This window comes from Dunckerocampus dactyliophorus, chromosome 19 (genome assembly GCF_027744805.1).
Source record: "Dunckerocampus dactyliophorus isolate RoL2022-P2 chromosome 19, RoL_Ddac_1.1, whole genome shotgun sequence".
In the NCBI taxonomy this organism is placed as follows: domain Eukaryota; kingdom Metazoa; phylum Chordata; class Actinopteri; order Syngnathiformes; family Syngnathidae; genus Dunckerocampus; species Dunckerocampus dactyliophorus.
In genome coordinates, this window is record NC_072837.1 from 17,949,095 (window position 1) to 17,970,195 (window position 21,101).

The 21,101-nt window shown below is 41.0% G+C and overlaps 1 protein-coding gene across 19 annotated transcripts in view; it reads left to right on the forward strand.

Moving 5' to 3' along the window:
- The first annotated feature begins 4,842 nt into the window (after positions 1 to 4,842).
- The window catches only part of epb41l2 (erythrocyte membrane protein band 4.1 like 2), a 64,951-nt gene continuing 48,692 nt past the window's right edge, over positions 4,843 to 21,101 (forward strand). For 4 of the 19 annotated variants that reach the window (XM_054761253.1, XM_054761250.1, XM_054761252.1 and 1 more), the window contains exon 1: positions 5,810 to 6,379. The gene's annotated coding sequence lies outside the window, so the exon portion shown is untranslated. Of the gene's footprint in view, positions 5,081 to 5,799; positions 6,380 to 13,146; positions 13,252 to 13,278; positions 16,202 to 16,249; positions 17,497 to 21,101 lie in introns of those variants that run through there. The other 15 variants (XM_054761262.1, XM_054761254.1, XM_054761261.1 and 12 more) reach the window with 12 other exon arrangements.

Consider the following 21,101-nt stretch of genomic DNA (forward strand, 5'->3'; position numbering starts at 1 on the left):
TGTTTTACTCTAAAATGTCAGTGAAAAAATAAAACAAATACATTTTATTGCGTGAATAAATGTCTGAGAGCCGGACGCAGTCATCAAAAGAGCCGCATCTGGCTCCCGAGCCATAGGTTCCCTACCCCTGACCTATAACATGTGTTTTTTGGTCTAATGAAGTGCATTTTTAAATCTGTGCAGGTACCTAGTCGTGTGTGTGTAAACATAACTTTACTTTTACTTTTCATCTATTGTGTTTGAAATGGAGGAAGTATCCCGAATGAGACACTGTTGTTCAGTTTCCGAAGCGAAACTGAACATGAACAATCAGTCTGGAAATGAGGAAACTAGCAACAAATACACAATCCTGTAATACACAATGTCTTTGTCATATTCGTGACATCTGTGTTATAAAAGTACTTTTAAGGTGTCTAAAGTGGTGAAAACCTTCCTTTCAAGTCTATTTGACAATCACACCTTTGGGTATTATAATCGCTGTCAATTTTTTTTTTTTTTGCAAAAGGTTTTGGTTTTAATCTTTTCTTCAAATAGATATTGTGCTCACATTATCCTAAATAAAGATGATGTGTATAGTTCAAGGGTGAGTCAATAATGTTTCCTTCCAAGTACACCAAATTCCATGTTTTTTTCTCGGAGAAGGCGTCGTCATGTCTGAGACACGAGAAAAAAACCTACATTCAAACATACTACATTCAATATAGTGAGTAAAAGCAAACTTTAAGGCACACGCATCAAACTCAGGCCGGAGTTGGCCCGCCTTGCGGACCTTAGCAAAGTGCTTACAGCGATCTGCGTAATTAAGTGATTCCTCCGGTACAAACGACACCTCTGGCATTTTCACTTGAAAAGTGGAAACAACTGTATGTAGCACAAAATTCACAACCATTCTTAACTCATTCAATCCATTTTTCAAAATTCGACCCCTTCAGTCGCAGACATGATAGATGATTGTATTGACTTTTCAAAGCACACAGAATATTGTGTTCTATGGTTACAGTATATAAACATGGAACCTACCAAAAGACAGATTAGACTTTCATCTTTTATCAGAAAAAAAGGTTGTTTCTACCTTTTTCCGTTCTTTAGTAATCAGCAGTAGAACGTAGGTAGGTTTCAGGAAAATATCAGTTCCCGACTAAAAAAGGGAGAAAACCAGCTTTTTGTGAAAAGATACATTTCAAGCATAACTTTCACTTTGGCACAAATTTTTTGCTTTCCAGACAACTGCGCCACATCATAAACAACACAAAAAAGGGTTGTTTTACATAACATTTTATTTACAAATATAACACCATGAACTATTTACAATTTTCACATTTGGAAATAAACTGTGTGTGTGTGTGCACGCGAGTGTGAGCATGTGCATGCGTTGAAATTTCCCTCCAGTGAGTAACAATGTGGGAATTCTGCTTCACAATGATAGGAAGAGCCGACATCGAAGGATCAAAAAGCGACGTCGCTATGAACGCTTGGCGGCCACAAGCCAGTTATCCCTGTGCTAACTTTTCTGGCACTTCCTGCTTGAAACCCAAAAAGTCAGAAGGATCGTGAGGCCCCCGCTTTCACGGTCTGCACTAATACTGAAAATCAAGTCCACGCTCTCTCACTTCCTCCTTGCTGTGTTGCATGTTAATACATGCAGAAGATCCATCAAATGCACTTCTGCCACCTTGTGGCCGTTTTTATGGCTTGAAACTGCTTGAAAAGTAACCTCTTTTATTGTGCACTTGCCCCTTTTTGCATCTTGCAAAAAGCCCCCCATAAAATACGTCTTTGGGAGCGAGGGTTTGCGTTTAAAAAAATACGTTAATAAGGGTGCCAGATTCAGAACAAAAGTCCAAATAATTTAACTGTACACAGTTAAAAACAGCAGTACTTTAACTATTACAGAGCGGGTTCTGTACAAAATAAGACCTTAAAGAGAGTCAAAAGTGATCATTTTATCTACAGCAAAGCATGCTGGGAAATGCGTAATGTGCTGCAAACTCTTCCAGGTTACACATGTCGCGGATTGTGATGTTTCTGTGTTGATATAAAACACTGCAGCTTTTTCAGGGACACTGACAGATTGATGAAGAGGTGGTCGATCAACAATCGCTTTATTGAAATGAACGACTGTGCCAAAACAACGATAACCGTGTATATCCGCCGACTAGAAGTCGAAAGCAGAAAAAAACACTCTGATGTAAAAAAAAAAAAAAGTCCATCCACACGAATGAAGTTAAAAAAAAATGTATGTCTGCATAAAGGCACCTGCGAGTTTTGTCCCAACCTGAAAACGCAGCCACAGGGGTGCACTATATTGGTATGTTCCAATCCCGGCACTGCACACGCACAGAACCAGGATTACTTATCGATTGTCTACTGTGTGTGCACACTGATGATGCACATGAGTGTGCTTCGCTCACCAATTACGTTTGGTTTGGTTTGGTTTAGTTTATTTGAACATGAAGGTTACAATGGAATACATCTCATGAATCATCCTTTCACGTTGGTTAAAAGGACAAGAAGGTTTTAAGCTTCTTAATGCTTTCAATATGCAGAAATATACAAGTGTTGAAAATTTCAGGTTAAATAATAAGAAAGACACAAAGAGCCAGAAATGTTTCATTGGGGCGGCCAAGGTGAGACCATCACTCACATGGGGGTGGCAATAAGATGACACCTGAAATGTCTAAATGGCCAGTGGAGTGGCCGAAGAGTGACCCTGGCCACCACGTAGCTCCGCCACTGAGTGGGGGGTAATGTCCAGTTCGGCCCACAACCTAAAGTAGGCTTTGACTTTTGGCCCCCTGTGCTATTGAGTTTGACACCCCTGCGTTAGGGCGTGGTGTAATAGTCGACGCTGCCCTCTAGTGGTCAGTCAGTACATTGCTGTCTCTGCTCTTGACTTTAGTGCAACCCAAATATTTGTTATAAAATCTGCATATACAAAATATTTAACAATTATGTGATTTTTAAAAAAATGTGTCCTTCAAATATTGTTTTTCTTTGACTGTCATCCTCCATATGAGACTTTTTTTTCTTTCTTTTCAACGGCTTTTTCAGGCCTCCATCATTCAATTCTTCAATTCTTCCTTACGCGACACCCGATCCTGGCGTTTAGAGTTACGGCGCACACAAAAGGTGTGAGACAACGATGGGAGCTTGACTTCACCTCAAGCAAACAGGTGCGCGGCGAGAGAACAGTGTAGGTTATTGTGTTTGCACAGCGCAAGGAGGTGTTTACGAGAGTCAGGGCTGTGAAACAACTGCTGCACCTGCTGTCGTTAGGTAAAACTATACGCTTTGGCTTGTATTGCTCATGCATATCCATCATGCTGTCTGACTTTTCTATTGACTGGCTATCCCAGCTTCTTTGTTGACACACATTTGCATGCTATGTAGTGTTTTAAGAGCATTGTATGGCGTGTACAACCAGTTTTTTTTAAATGATTTTGCCTTTATGAACCACGACAGTGGGGTTAAAAACAAAAACAAAAACAATGAAAATGTGATTGACGTGTAGACTTTCAGCTTTAATTTCAAAGGTTTTCCAAAATGTAGAATTGACCATTTAGGAAATACAGCCATTTTTTTGCAGTAAACATTCGTCTATTTTTAGAGGATCAAACTATTTGATCTCATGAATTAACTGCACATTTTAATTTATTATTGACGAGTGCTATTGGACATTAGACAATTCCAAGGGCCCCTGGCAAATAACATTTGGGCGGACAGTTATTTTGCCTTTATTTTTGTAGTATTTGACACAAACCTGAATTTAATTTGATGCATGTTTTGGAGTAATACGAATACATGGGAAATGTTCAACCATGACCATGTTCAAGATATCAAAATGAACAGAATAAAATAATACAAATACATATCTTTGTCAAATAGAAATCTGTCCTGCTTAACTTAAAAGAGAATAAATTGAGTGTCCAGGTTGCAGGGGTCCCCGTGAACATGATATCCACTTCCCCATGGGGCAAAAACAAGCTCCAAATTAACCGCAATGCTTGTTTGTTTTAAAAACCAAATGTCACTGTGGTAAAAAGTCACGTTTGGAGTCTGAAGACGAGAAGCTAGGCGGATAACTCTAGCTAGCGAGCTAGCTGCCGTCAATGTAAAGCACAGCCAGTGACAGACAGGCAAAGCGCGTAAAAAAAGATACAAGACAAGTGGAACAGCAATGGGTTGTGTCAAGGTGAAGCCATTGAGGTTTTACAGACTAGTGTTGATTCCCGCGGCAACACGGGACAAAGTGAGTCCCCTTGTCGGCTCAGTGCGGGTGTTGGCATCCCTACGTGACACAGCGCACATGTGGGGTTTGCCGCCGCACGCCGATCGTTTTTTGTGATTGCCATATGCCGATCGATCACCTGTTTTTTGGGGAAATCGGCCGATCCTAATCGGTGGCCAATCAATCGGAGCATCTCTAATACTTTCATCCCAATCATGATCGCTTCCTGACATCCAGGAAGTGTGATTGACTTGGGAGTTTCACAGTTTTCGCACAAAATCCTTGTAAGTATTACCGACGAGGGCCTTATTCCTGTTAGCAGGCATCTCCAGGCACCAGCATGTCTCGTCATCAATCTCGGGCCCCGGTTCATTCTGCTGGCCGTCACATTTACTGCCTCCTAAACAGAGATTCTTTTGAGCATAGCTGCGTGATAAGACGCCTGTTCCTCCAGAGATGGCTGCACTCGGGCGAGCATGGCCGATGTTTGGCTGTCCAGATGGCAGCGTCAGGGTAATTCCCCACAGGAGAACTCTAACCACGACTAATCCACCCTGTCCTCCTTTAAGAGAATCTGTGCTGCCGTGATCTGCTGCCTGCATGACTTGAGTGAGCTTCTCTGGCTTGAAGCAAGGACAGTTTGCGGTGTCACTCGCTGCACAAATCTGTGGGTTTACGGCTGAAAGTGTGATTGGCGTTGGCGCCTCTGGGTGTTGTCATACGGGGGGGGCGGTCAAAAAGGGGAGCGGAGAGCCTTCCAGATCAGGGCAGGCTTATTAGGTGTACAGTGTATCAACTGTGCTAATCTCTGTGTGGGAACTATTCTTGCAATGAGCGAGCTGTGACAAGCAGGTACACTTTTATTTAACATTGTTTCTGTGTGTTGTAGAGAAGTAGACATGCCTCAGGGGGGATTTGCGGGCATCTATATGTTTTACTGAATGCAACAAACGTCACTTTTTGGACCGATACTCACCACTTGTACGTACTTTTATGTGAATTATATGCCTAGCATTGTCACAATACATTTAAAAGCAATTAGAGTACTTTTTCAACATTTGACAACAGCAGATCACACTTAAAGGCCACAAGGGCGGACTAATTTGTTGACTTCTGAGTGTCTATAATTAAGCTTTAGCTATGTTTTCACTCACCTTGTGACATTATAATCAGATTGAGGTGGTTTGCTCTCACGCTGTGTAGGCCAGCCACTGCGGTGGAGTCATGTATCATCAACAAAAAGCTTTATTGCATGAAAACCAGACAAAAGTTTGTGTGGCTCACTTTTACTGTATTATGTTTGCAAGTAACCACTAGAGGGATTTACCTCTTTTTTTTGCAATAGCAGCAGATGCAGCATATCAAATAATCTTGTTGTCTGATTGTCTGTGTTTTTCTATCCATTTGTTTATGCTTGTACGCCCGTGCTTGCCTGCTGGATGCACCATGTTCTGCAAATGGTGAGTCCACTGCAAAAAACCCCACCCTCTTCTTTTTATTCTAAATATGCCTTTAAGATTATTGTATCTTGCGTATCCTTTCTTATATTATTACCAATCATTAGGGTTTTTTACTTGATTATTTCCAGTCTCTTGTGGATGTAAACACCAATGTGCCTTTCACTATAAGCCAATTAAACTCCTGTAATCTGGATGTGTGAGAGAGAAAGCAAGTGGTGAAGTATAAACACTTACCATGCATCCAGGTATTCTTAGAATGTTTGTCTGTTTGATAGCACTGTGGAAAATATTGTAATTATTAGAAATAGGTCAATTCTGTTGCGTTGTAATGCGAAGTAGCAATAAACAGGCTGTAGTGACTATCAGTGTCCTTCAGAGGGTGCTAGAGCGTCACACTACTCAAAGCCACATCCCCCTCCAACCCGACTGACCAATCACGTCACGCTTTTTCATAACGCAATCCCTATCAGCCAATGAGAGAGCCATACGAGACATTTTTTACTGTATGGGGTGGGTCTTGGCGATGATTGACAAGTCTTGCCTTGCGCCTGAGCCAGATTTTCGGTGAGGACGCGTCTAGTCTAGTGGGGATTTCCTTTTTTCACACCGATAGAGGAATAATTTTGGGAAGCAAAACGAGAGGCGACGCTTGCAAGGTGCACATACATATCGCTTGGGATTTTTCCAAAAGGTAACGATACTGTTTTTGGCTCCCCTTTAAATCACGTGATGGTGGTCACCGTCGTGCTGTACTCAATGAAATTGAGGTTTTTGGTCAAGGTAAAACTACCTGTGTTCCATTAGTTTGTTCAAATTCCATAAACTGAGTCACTTATTTGATTTAGAACCATTTTATGGGGTGTTCGCATGGTTGTCGCCATCACCTAAACTAATGCATCCGCCATGCGCGTGCTCTCATTTGCATCGACGGCTCTCCTGTGTAACATTTCCTACGAATGTCGCCATTTTAACCACGCAAAGGACCCTGCTCCAGTTTTATTGAATGAATCCCCGCGGTGGTTGTGGCTGCATTTCCTGGTGTCGGTTTAACGGTTGGCTCCCTAATGCTAACGCCTTCAAACATCCGCCTCCTAGTCGAGGCTGGGGGATCATTCATCCGTCCCGCTTCTCCCCTCCCCGAGCACGCCGTAAATAAGATGTGGTAGTTGGGGCCTGAAAAGTTGTTTAAAAGTGTTTTGTATTTCGTTATTTTAGAACCGGTGAGCTATCTACCATGCTTACCTGTTCGGGGATAATCCGCATGATGTTGTCTATCGTGTTTTACAGTCAGTCCTCTTGGTTAAATGTTAGCTAGTTTGTTTACAAGGACCTTTGGGAAATGTAGTCTGTTTGCTCAAATCACGTGACTGGCCCTCGTATAGCAAACAGTATATACTGTTATAGTTTCCTCCAGAACTTGCTTGTAGTCAAGATAATAATCTATAAGGCTATTAATCATGCAAATCATATCACAGTATTTCATAGCAAACCCCTTATTATGCCATCCAAATACGCCCACTAGTGGCAGCTCAATACCTAAGGTACCAAAACTTGTCTGATGTGTGCTCTTTAAATAATCGAACCCTGTTGTGTGGCTTTAGTGCTTCCAGGCATCCTTGCTTTTCTGATGATGAAATTGCCTTTGATATTTGTGCAAGTATTTCTGCTGCAAAAAATGTTATTGCCGGGGGCAGTTGTTTAGCTGATTATGAATCTACTAAAACAATTTAAGCGATTGAGGTTCTGAGCATTGGCATCTCGTGTTATTGGAAACTGGCACATAGCTCATCATCTAGCAACATAACATATCATCATAACGAAAGGTTCCATTATCTAAAATCGTATGCGGTGTACCTCGGCAGTTGTTCGCTACCACCACACCACGTCAAATAGCAGTACACAGACTAATATGCTTTATAAGCTTTCATCTATCACTATTGTTGTTAAATATTTCCAGGATTTCACCCTAAATTAAACGTCTTCACAGGAAATAGATTGTAATCAATCGCTGCTGTGTAATTTGTTGGCATTTTGTGGTTATTGAGTATCGAGTGTGTGGAAACAGGAAGGACTTCCCCCTCCGACTGTGAATGCATTTGCCCTCTGTGTGTAGAGTTCATCTACAACCGTCCATTCTCAGCCTCTCGGGACGCATAGAAGAACAGTGGCGGCTCTGTCCCAACTCGCTAATGAGAAGACTTAATTGGTTTGCTCTGCAGAGAGATTTCTCTCCTCATTAAAGGTAGCGATCAGGATGAGTAGTGGATTTTGGTTTTATTTTTCGCCACAGTTATTGTTATCGCTGACTCAACAGCGCCTCTGCTGGATGCAGCATGTCGTGCACCATATTTTGACTGATCTGTAACGGAAACACACAAATGTATCCGCATCAAGCTCATAACCGCGTACTGTACATCGTTTAGCATTAGCTCCCATTAGAGGACAATGGAGGAGGAGGAGGAGGGCACGCTCCGAGACAAAAATAGGCAGGCGGATGGACGACATGGAGAGAGGGAACTTACAGGCAGGAAGTGAGAAAGAGGCTGAGCGAGAGTGACGGAGAGAGTGAGCGATATTGCTTAACCATTCGGAAGGGCTATGGGAACATCACTAGTGTGCTGGTGTATACGTGTGTGGGTGTGTGCGTGCGTGCGTGCGTCTAACAGGAACGCAACATGTCAACTCACGCTTTTATTTTGTGGTGTAAGTTTTCTTTAGCTATTGTTGCTTTTTGTCTGATGCCATATATTTCCATATATTTAAATGTACAGTGATACCTCGGTTTTTGTTATTAATTTGTTCCAAAAGGTCAAACACCTCCTTGCCTCCACTCCCAAAATGCAATTCACACGTTCCAGGCATCCAAACATATGAACAAAAAATACATTTCATAGAGCATAGTTATAGTTTTAAATGCAGAAAACTGTGGAAAATAATAAAATAAAAATAGATAAAGAAACATTTAACATCACTTTTACGTATATTGAAGACTCTTGCTGGCGAAGACGGTGAGGAACGGCCAAGGTGGTAGAGAGTCAGCCACGCATAGGGTGCTTTGTTTGGGCAGCATAACACAAACAGATTAGTTTGTTGCGCAGGATTGTACAAAAACTGAGACGGTGTAAAATCGAGGTACAATTTTGCTGAAAATAAAACCAAATCATCAAACAGAACTGGAGCATTCAAGGTTTGACTGTATACACGTGTGTGTACATAGTGTGTCGTGTACATAGTGTGAGGATCTATCTATAGAGGGCTGAGCAGCCTGGACAGAAGCGCGTGGACCGATTTCCTACATCATGTTAACTTCTATATACTTTATATATTTTTTATAATGTGTGGCGTCATGCATGGTGGTGGTTTGACTTCTTGAGTCATTTCTCTTTTTGTTGACTTCCGAACTGTACGACCTGACAACCTCTAGAGCAGGGGTGTCCAAAGTGCGGTCTGGGGGCCATTTGTGGCCTGTGGCTGTTTTTTATTGGCCCACGGCACATTCTAAAAATATAATTTAACAAGAAAATTTAAAAAAACAGCAAAAATAGAAAAGTTAGCAGTAATTTTACAAGCATAACGTCAAAAGATTAAGAGAGAAAAGTTGTACTCTAACGAGAAAAAGTATATTCTACGAGAATAAGGTTGTAATATTATGAGGAAAAGTAACATCTTAATAGCATAAAGTTGAAATATTAAAGAAAGTTGTGTTTTTTTTAAAGTGATAATATTAAAAAAAAGTTATAATTTGGGGGAAATTAGGTGGCAGAAAAAAGTTTATAATATTACGAGAATAAAGTCCAAATATTATGGGATTAAAGTCATATTTACATGAAGAACATTTTAAAATAGTTGGAAAATGTAAAAAAAAAAAAACAGCAAAAATGAAAAAACTTCTAGAATTTTATGAGAATAAAGTCCAAATATTAATAGAAAAAAAGTTGAGGAAAAAGACAATGATTAGGAAAAAAAGTCAAAATTGTGCAAAATAAACTCATAAGAGCATGAGGAAAAATAACGATATTTTGGTAGCAGAGAGTTGAAAAACATGTTATTTAAAAAAAAAACATTATGAAAAACAAACAAAACAAAATGAGGTTTGGGAAAAATATTACGGGAATAAAGTAAAAATCTTATGGGATTAAATTCATAATTACATGAATACAATTTAAAATAGTTGGAAAATTAAGAAAAAAACAAATGTAAAGTCAAAATATCAAGAGAAAAAAGTTGCGTTGTTATGAGAAAAAAGGGGGAAAATAACATTATTTTAGTAGCATAGAGTTGAAATATTAAAGAAAATACTATTAAAATAGAAAATACTATAAAAATACTATTTCTTAAAAGTCATAACAATAGGAGAAACACACAAAACAGAATACGATGAGGTTGGGGAAAAATATTACGGGAATAAAGTGAAAATATGATGGTAATATAGTCATAGTATTACCATCCTACATCCATCTTCTATGCCCGTATCATCACTAGAGTCGCAGGGGTATGCTGGAGCCTATCTACAGTATGTATCTGCACCATGTCTGGGAGTTTGCTTGATTTGCTGTGATGTGTTATCCACCTTACAGTGCAGTCATTAATGCGATGCTGTATTCATTATCATTTCTTATAAGCAAAAAGTAGTTTATCTCCTTTAGTAAAGCTGGAATGACCAGTAAACACATTCCTCACCTCTTGTGACACCAAGGCGCGAGTAATCACCGAGTTTAGCGGTCGTCCGTGACCGCTCGCCCCGGCCCTCAAAGCGTTACACGCCGGCGGGCACGGCGGGAATCAAAGTCATACCGAGAAAGATCAGAGAGCTGCAGAATGAAAGGACACTGTAATGCAATGTTCAGCCCATTGCCTCCTCGGAGGCTGCAGGGGCAGCAAGGATGGAGAAAGGTGATGGAGATGTAAGAACACGTGGGCTGGACGGGGCAAAGAGGAAAGGCGACTCTGGCGAGATGAGAAAAGTTGAGTGTATAAAACAGTTATTATGTGGTGTTTTTATTGAGCTGTGGGTGTAATTGTTAGTTGAGTGAGTGAATAGCTCCATTAAGACCCACAGCAAATCCCTTCAGGAGAAACTGACTCCCCCAGCAAGTGTCCAACTCAAAGGAGCCACAGATTTAAAAAAAACAGCAACAAAACAGAAAGTGGTCCCGTGGCTTTGGCGGGAGTCCAGAAGTAGTTAAAAACGAATTAATCAGCATCGGGTCACGTTCTCACAGAGAGGAACTGAACCCCTGTGGTTTTTAAAAAGGCCACTTCATACTTCTGTGATTTAAAGGACATTCAAGGCAAGCAGGCTGACAGCACTGATTGATCATCTCATTCATCACTTGCGTCATTAATCAGCTTTGTGATGTTGACGCTTGATTGGATTGTCCGAGAAGTAGGATCCAATCCAGTATGGTATAGGGGTTTAGATACCAGTGTGATTCGTGTATCAGAAATTTCCCGCACAACAAAATTGCATTTGCTGATATTCTTTTGGTGCGGTTGCGGCTGACAGTAACCAGTTTTGTTCGATAAAGCGATTCTTGATCGACCATTCCTCATCCGTCTTAGGGGCTATCCACATGGAAACGTTGTCAAGTATTTTTTCCTTTCAGCCTCTCATCCACACGGAAACAGCGTACTCAGTGCCCTGAAATGACTTCCAGAGTGGGGAAAGTCCGAAAACGCTGACTTGTCGTTTTCATATAGACAGCCAAACCGCTGTTTTCCACAAACGATGACGTCACTGATCCATTGCCACCCCGTCGCCGTCACGTGACCAGAAGTGAGCTTTGATGACAAGCCAACATAATATCTGAATATTTGGATGGACATGACTCACCCGAGTCGACATTCTCCTGGTATTTTGCTGTCTTTTCTCCAAAATGATTCATAGAACTAATTGCACTTTGTCGTAAATCTAGTTGAGCGTCGGAAAACGGAAGATGTCGGACTTACGCGCCTGCGTTGTTTCTTCTTGTATAGTTTGGTGTGTTGCGTGGTTCCGTCTGCATGTCTGTTTACGGTGCCACATGTAAGTGCGCCTCGTGTACTACATCGTTCTCCCGTCTGGATGCAGCTATTTACTAATCTGGCACATTGGGGACGTAACTTTTTTCAACCCCCCAAAATGAAAAAATCCCAGGAACGTTCCCGTGTGGTCAGGGCCTGAGAGCAACTGTAGAAGATACAACAATAACTCTAGAGCAAACAGAGTGTGGTAAACTATGGTCTATAGTACAGGAATAGAGGATAAAGTGCTATAAAGAGTTTATTCTCCACTGAACAACAAGCAACAACCACTTAAACAGCGTCTCAGTTGCTAACAACAATCACATGACCCAGAAGTGGAAGTTTGTGCAAAATTGACTACTATATAATAACTGACTACTTGACTACTATAAAATAATTACAGTACGTAACATTATGAGGTTTTTAAACAAAATATTTATGTTGTGACCTTCTTGAGCCACTTGATTGCATTTATTTGCATTTTGCTTTGTTGTTGTTGCTTTTTTTATGAAGAAAATATGTATTGTGTTGTGAGTTGAGTTGCAGGATTAGCCACAGTAGACTGCACTGACAACTGGATTTTATTTATTATTTATTTATTTAGAAAGAATTGTGCTATATTTTTGTTACTTATTTTAGTCACACTTTACAATAAGGCACACAGAAATACAGTACTTACTAATGACTAAGGCACATACATTTAGACTAGCTACTGAGGAACTAATGAGGAGCTAATGAAGAACTAATAAGTAGTGGTTAGGGTTAGGTAAGTTTGTTCCTCATTAACTACTGTAATTTTGTGTACCTTATTGTAAAGTGTTACCCTTATTTTAAATACAAATGTTCCACTTTATTCGTGTTGTATTATATGCTTTAAAAATCACTGTTTAGACTTTATTTTTTTTCTCTTTTCCATAAAGATATTTCAAAGTAACACATTTTAGAGCCGTAATTACAATACCGTGAAACTGTCAAGCCGTGATATTTTTGGTGCCGCACCGTCAGAATCTCATACGGCCCATGCCTAGTCCTAGCGTAGATGACTGACCTGAGTCTGCTAAGTCCAGATAAGAGGCCATTTTCAGCCCTCAGGTTTTTTTTGGCCACTCTAAATTGACCATAGGTGTGAATGTGAGGGTGAATGCTTGTTTGTACATCATGAAAGTGTCCAGTCCGGTCACCAAGCCCAGCATTATCTGTGTGACAGACCCGGTGGATATTCTTCTCTCCATCTGTATCTTGTTTCCTCTCTGTTCATGAGGGAAGTCATTATGTTTGGCACCTGTTGTCAACGTCCTCTTAAAAGTGGGTCATCGGCTGCAGTTTCTTAACAAGTTTTGCTGTCTTTCTCCTACCTTTTGGCTAATATTTGTTCTTTTTTTTTTTAATCCCTCTCGCATGCACGGTAAACTCTACCTCCTCTGCTGGGACCCGCCCATCATCCTTCGCTCACAGTACGGTACTCACGCCTCGCTGCCCTAATCATCGCTGAATAGGGGAGTTTAGGGGACAACAATAGCAGATATGAGCTGAGCATTATTCTCGGTCACACAGCAAGAGGTGGGGGCGACACGGAACTTACTTTGCTGGTCATTGGCTGGTTGTGCTTATGATGCACACAGTGGCTGGAAATTTGTGTAAATGCGTGAATTTTGCAGTGTTTCCCTAATCATTACAGTAGATGGTCAATTATATGCCAAAATTCCATCCAAAAGGTCAGAAGAAAAATGAATGTGTATTAATCCGTTCTAGACACCCAAAATATTAACAATAAATGCATTTTATAGAAACTAATTGTAGTTTTACATGCAGAAAGCAATGTGAAATATTTAGTGAGGAGTGCATGGAACTTAGTTGTTGCTGACTTCACGTACATCCTGGCTAGATGGAATTTAAGAGTGTTTCTCACGTTCTTCATCATCGTCTTTGGCCCCATTTGGCCCCGGGTTATTTAGCAGTCACACTCTATAAAATGCACGGACAGAGAGCAATTTTGCAGAACGCCACAGTACGGGGCAAATGGACTACAGACTATAACAATAAGTTGCATCAGTCAAAAGATGGAGGAAAGAGGAAAAAACATAATTCTCACTGTGCGATGAGTTGCATTTATTTAGAAAGGGATTTCACAAAATTCAAGAGCAAAACCATTTAATCTGGATAACTACAGTTATTATTATAACATAAAGAACATACCTGGGAGGCTAAATTGGTTAAATTAACATAACAAGCCAGCGCGTCTAAAAGCAAATTTATGGTAGGCAAGTTCAGCGAGCTCCCGATCTCATTCCACATCACTGAATGTGAAGGAGCAGCATATACAGTAGTTGTCGTCAGTCAAGAGCGCCCTTTTGCAGGTGAGGACGTTAACGTTCACTCCTTAGTTGGTTCTTTATTTATAACAGCAATTTTTTCAAAGTTAGAGCATAGGAAACCTGTTTATGACGGTTTTAAACATTATTAGAGCCTTGTAGACATGAAATAACACCACTATAGTCACCTTTACACTCGGTAGACATGGTAAGAGATAATAAGACATAATAACGTTAGCAGTGGGAACGTTCCCTGTTGTTGTAGTATCTGGAACATAATGTGAGTCTTTGTTTACACCAAGTTGCACAGCTGTTACGTGCAGGCTATGGGATCTCTGCAGGGACACAAGTGACGGCCGCTGCTTTAAGCATAGCAAGCTACCAAGCTAGGTACTTAACCTCCAATTTATTTATTCACAAATTAAGAATGAGTTTGAAACTGAGTGGGGAAGAAACCAAAAGTAAGAAACCCCAAAAAAAACATACCACTTCCACACTGAATGGGAGTCAAACTTTTTTCACTCTGCATCCATGGCTGACTCCATGCTTTTCAAGTTAAGGTAATGGAATGCATCAATGTAACATTACTGACGCCTAGTGACCAGTGCAGAATACTACATATGACTCATCTTTCAATATTTTTTGGTTGATAATAGGCCATAGTCAACCATGAAACAGCGATCATTTATCAATTAATTAATTTGTGAAAAAATGTGATAGTGTGAGGGAGCCCTCTAGACATGAAATGGCACCCCTATAGTCACATTTATAATCACATTACCTAATATAGTAGACATGATATAATAATAATAAGACTGTTATTCATTGGGAAAGTTCCTTGTTCTGTAGTATCTAAAACAATATGTGGGTTGATCACGCATGGCATTAAAAAAATCCTGATGTTTGTCATTTAATTTGATATATTCATGCCAGTCTGACATACAGTACATCTGCCATACAGATGCAGGCTACAGCATATCTGAAGTGACGCAATAGACGGCTGTCATTTTAACCACAGCAATATACCAAGATAACTAGTTAGCCTCCATTTATTTATCCTAAACGTAAGAATGGGTTTAAGACTGAGTGACTAAGAAGGACAAACTAAGCAGGTACCACTTCCACACTAAATAAATACAGCAATCATATATCAATGAATGAATTGTTGAAAAACGGCGATATTGAGGGAGCGACTGTGCAGGCATCCTATGACTCGGCTACACTTTGCACATACACGGGTTTGTCATATTAGCGGTGAAAGCTTTTTGAACGTTGTAAGAAGTGCAGGTGAGCTTTGCACTTGTAGTGCTTTCAGTCTGCTGTCTTTGTGCTGTCGCAAACTGTGACACATGCAATAATACCACAACAAGCGAAGAAATGACACCTTTAGCCCACTGCTGTGCAAAACAAAACAAAACAAAACAAAAAAGCTAGTTGGCAATGCATGTGGCAGAAGATGGAGGATCTAATAAACAAATAGAAATGCAGACAGAGCAACACACACACACACACAGATTATCCTTTGTAATCCTCAGTTTGAGGATCACTGTGCAGTGCGTCAGGACATGAGGCATGTTTTCACACCATGAATGTGTGTAAAATTCACTGTCTTCCATACAAAATAATACTACCATCTTTAAACACATTTTACAGTATTTTCTACATTTTTTACAGATTGTTTTTAAAGTGTATTCCATGTTTGGCAAATTATTGGGGTGTAAAAAAAAAAGAGGAGCACTTCCTGCAGGTCCAGCCTGGCTCTAAATCTGCCCTGGTCCGAAACGGGTTTAGGCACGGCCATAATCTCTTTTGTCACTTCTATGCTTGCTCAATAATCTTTATTTTTGCTGTGGTAATCTCTTGTGTCCATGGGGATTTATGGTCGGTGTCCGTGAATGCTGTTGCCATGGCAGCCTGTGCCCCTTTGCCCCCCACCGCTGCCCCTTCATGCATGGAAAGGGGGCGTGTGGGTGAGTTTGTATATACGTGCGTCTTTATTATGAACACTCGTCATTGTGAGAGAATGAGGAAACACCCGTTAATCTGATTCCAAATCATAAACTGCCTTTTTTTTGTCTTGTGTAGTAGCTTTCACACTCACTGCCGTGTTACAGCTCCCGTAAAATTGTATATCTTACGATCAGGAAGTTGTTGCCAGGATGATGACCTTTTAAACCAGGACAGCTGGCCATAAAGTTGTAAGTGTGTTGAGTTGGAGTGTTTCGCTTTCTTGTCATTTGTGTGGCGCTGACTGGCTGGAACGCTGTTGCTGGTAAAAGACAGAGACGTCCTCAGCACTTTTAGCTCAAATAAACACACAAATATTTGCTAGGCTGCTGTCATTGTGAGAGAGTGAAAGTTGTATTTGGCTATTGTTCAAATTTTGTGTGTTTAAAAAATGGTGCTGCCGCATTTAACACTCTGGGGTCCCTTTAATTTACTACCTGATGAGGTCCCTAGAGGACAAAAAAGTCTACTCCCAAAAACTGCTATAAAAACATAACAGATTCATATTTTTCTACTTTTTTTGCTTAGCTCTCTCAGTCAACGTTTTAATTAAAAAAAAAACAACAACAATGTAGTATTTTAACCCTCTAAATGCCCATTGGATTCAATGCTGCCACTACTTTTGCTTACATGTATATATAAATTAAGTATTAAAATTCATTTTGATGCTCTGTTTGTTTTTTTGGGGTCAGTTTTTTTTTTACCACCCGTTGAGGTCCCTGGAGGACAAACAAGTCCCATTGACTTCCATTTTAAGCACCATTTTTCAACACATTGTAATTAGACAATATAAACATGTATTTTCTAATTTCAGGGTTTCATTTTGTTGAAAAATGGTCGATTTTCACACTGTAGGTGATAAGCGTTTCCTGCCGCACTTTGTCACTGTGGTGGGTTTCGGTAGGGAGGCGGAGCTTAATGACGTAATGGTCCGTGACGACCATGATAGCCATGAAACATTTGCAAGAAGTCATTATCACCATGAAAAGCAAAGCAGATATGTTTAGAAGTCCAAACAAGCTGCCATTGTCTCTAATTAACACGACTGGCATTGACAGCTGTGGCAGCAGGCAACCTCCTGATGGAGCTTTTATCAACTCTGAAGATGGCAGTAACTGCATTTGATGTATCAAATGCCTACATTGTCAATTAAAACATGCATTGTTTGGATTTTGTGTGTAATCCAGTAGTGTCTATTAGTCCCCGTGCACTCCCTTTCACTCTTTCTCTCCCCCCCATTCAGCCTCTCTCCACTTACCCTCTCCCTGTCGTTTTCCGCCCTCGTTTCCGCGGGTCCCGCGGGAGGCAGGCTGCACAGCTCGGAGGGAGAGAGCTTGTAGGATGGAGGGAAGGAAAATGACAGCGACAGCTTTGTAGGTTGCTGGGTTTTTTTGTGTGTGCGTGGAAAGTGAAGGAAGGAAATAGGGGTAAGAGGAGGAAGCACATTTAGTAAGAGCAGAGAAGACAACAAAGGAAGCAAAAGAAGGTAAGGGATGCTGATAATTCATTGAATCAATATGTTGTAGAACATAGAACGGATGGATTTCGCTCGTCTTTTGAACTTTTCGCTTTTTAGTTGTTGTTAAAGCTCACGCCTTGAGGGCATAACCTTTTATCTGTAATGATGAAAAGGGCTAAATAATCATCCTTAATGTGTCAATCAGAGACACAGCAGAACCTCTTACGCTCCAAGGCAATCTCACAATTCACTTAGGAAACAAGGGAAATGAGAATATTCCCTTCCATGTTTAAACTGCTGCCATCATAAAACTGTTTATTAACTCTACAGGCAATGATTTAAAGTGACAGTTTTAGCCTTCTTAAAAGTGTAAAAATAAGTTCATGTTAAAATGTTCAACATATAGAACAGGTGTCAAACTCATTTTAGTTGAGGACCACTTGTAACAGTTAATATACTGTATATGCGCGTGTGTGTATGTGTATATATATATATATATATATATATATATATATATATATATATATATATATATATATATATATATATATATACATACACATACATATATATACATACATACATATATATATATGTATATATGTATGTGTATATATGTATGTATATATGTATATATATATGTGTGTATATATGTGTGTATGTGTGTGTGTATATATGTGTGTATGTGTGTGTGGGGGTGTGTGTGTGTGTCTATATATATATATGTATGTGTGTGTGTGTGTGTGTGTGTGTGTGTATATATATATATATATATATATATATATATATATATATATATATATATACTGTGTATATATATATATATATATACTGTGTATATATATATATATATATACTGTGTATATATATATACAGTCAAACCTGTCTTAGCGGCCACCTTTTATAGAACAGCCACCTGCGTATAGCGGCCACTGAAAAATTCCCCGCAGCAAATTTACATGTTATAGACCCTGTGTATAGCAGTCACCTGTCTAACGTGGCCAGCGGCCACCCATTTTGTCTCCTTTGGTCAATATCAGACCGCATATAGCGGCCGAATTACCGACTCAAGTAGAAGCTTCATGCACGAAAAAGTTTTGTTTTTCAATCAATGAAGCCGTCGTGTGTAGACTTTAATTACTGAGTCCTAGCTCAGTCACAATCATTCACAAGATCCACACAAAGTGTCAGTTGCTCCACATAAAAAAGCCGTCTTCTTTTGAGCTTGCTATTTCCTGGTCAAACATGTAACTTTAAGAGCATTTGCACCAAAACATTACCGCAAAGTAGGCTGGGAAGAGGACGTGCTCCCAGCGACGCTACAAAGAAAAAACATACGCTAGCATGCATGCGGCAGCGGAAGCAAAACTGAGTTCGGTTGTACTTAATTGAAGTATTTTAGAATGTACTCACGTTATTTTTGATCAATCCTCATCCACAAATCCATCAAAGTCCTCATCTTCTGTATTCGACACAAAAAAAGCCGTCTTCTTTTCCGTTCGCTACTAGTCTGTTAATTTTTCAGTGTTATTCAGCTCCGAAGCAAAGAAGGAAACTTCTCCTGTTGCTTCGCCAACTTTATTTATTGAACGCGGCCACCAGACAGCAGCTCAGAACACACACACATCTCTCAGCATCGTCTCTCCTTCTTGCTTGCCCACAAGGCAAAGGTTAAACAAGCCCCACTACATAGCTGTCCAGCCAATGCCTGTAACGAGTGACACCGTTTATTTCCTGGTGTGAGACAATGTGCACAATGTGTGTCAATACTGTAATGCCGCTCGTTGTGGGAAAGGAGAGACTCACGTCGCCGATGCACTTTAATGGCTTTATTAACAGCGGAGAACACTGCAGGACTTTACATCCACGCCAACATAAACACACTTCCCAACTCTCTCCAAACTCACAGCTAGCACTGAGCCTAGCTCTCCTGCTCGGGACGCCCACCGTCACTTCCCGATGAACTAAAGCTGTAATGACACTCTGCCGTATAAAAAGTAAAATATTAAAAACAAGCGTAAGACATTACTAGCACAGCTTTGTTCTGTGGGTTGTGGATATATTTGATCAGTTATTATTAAGCTTCTAGCTTCCTTTTAGTAAGTAAAAACCTTGGCTATGATTGCACTACATTGTCATGTAGACCTACAAAGTACACTTGGAAGAACAAGAGGTGAATAAATGTATTGCAACTGATGTGAAACTGATGAGGGGTAGGATTAAATAAGCTTTGCTTCTTCCTACTCCTTTTTGGACATTCAAAATTGTGAATTGTACTATGTGATGTGCTACTGTTTGACTCATATGCATGTTCAGGATGAATTAAAACCATGAACCATGAACCATGATAATAACAAGCCTAGTAGTGCTGTACAACTTTTATCCACAGTCCGGAGTGCCCTCTACTGGTCAATCCATCCATCCATCCATCTTCTACCGCTTATCCGAGATCGGGTCGCGGGGGCAATAGCCTAAGCAGGGAGGCCCAGATTTTCCTCTCCCCGGCCACTTCGTCCATCTCCTCCCGGCGAGGCGTTCCCAGGCCAGTTGGGAAACATAGTCTCTACAACGTGTCCTGGGTCTTCCCCGAGGCCTTCTGCCGGTCGGACTTGCCCTGAACACCTCCCCAGGGAGGCGTCCGGGAGGCATCCTGACCAGATGCCCAAGCCACTTCATCTGGCTCCTCTCAATGCGGAGGAGCAGCGGTTCTACTCCGAGTCTCTCCCGGATGACAGTGCTTCTCACCCTATCTCTAAGGGAGAGCCCAGCCACCCTACGGAGAAAACTCATTTCGGCCGCTTGTACCCGCGATCTTGTCCTTTCGGTCATTACCCAAAGCTCATGACCATAGGTGAGGGTAGGAACGTAGATCGATCAGTAAATTGAGAGCTTTGCCTTTTGGCTTAGCTCTCTCTTCACCACAACAGACCGATGTAGAGTCTGCATCACTGCAGACGCCGCACCAATTCGCGTATTGATCTCGCGTTCCATCCTTCCCTCACTTGTGAATAAGACCCAAGGTACCTAAACTCCTCCACTTGGGGCAGGATCTCATCCCCGACCTGGAGATGGCATTCCACCCTTTTCCGGGTGAGAACCATGGACTCGGACTTGGAGGTGCTGATTCTCATCCTGGCCGCTTCGCACTCGGCTGCGAACCGATCCAGTGAAAGTTGAAGTTCACGGCTTGATGAAGCCAGCAGGACCACATCATCTGCAAAAAGCAGAGACTCAATCCTGCAGCCACCAAACCGGAACCCCTCAACGCCCTGGCTGCGCCTAGAAATTCTGTCCATAAAAATAATGAACAGAATTGGTGACAAAGGGCAGCCCTGGCAGAGTCCAACCCTCACTGGAAACGGGGCCTACTTACTGCCTGCAATGCGAACCAAACTCTGACACCGGTCATACAGGGAACGAAATTGAATTAGCTGGTCCGATACCCCATACTCCCGGAGTACTCCCCACAAAATTCCTTGAGGAACACAGTTGAATGCCTTCTCCAAGTCCACAAAACACATGTAAACTGGTTGGGAAAACTCCCATGCACCCATCCTGCTGAGAGTGTAGAGCTGGTCCACAGTTCCACGACCAGGACGAAAACCACACTGGTCCTCCTGAATCCGAGATTC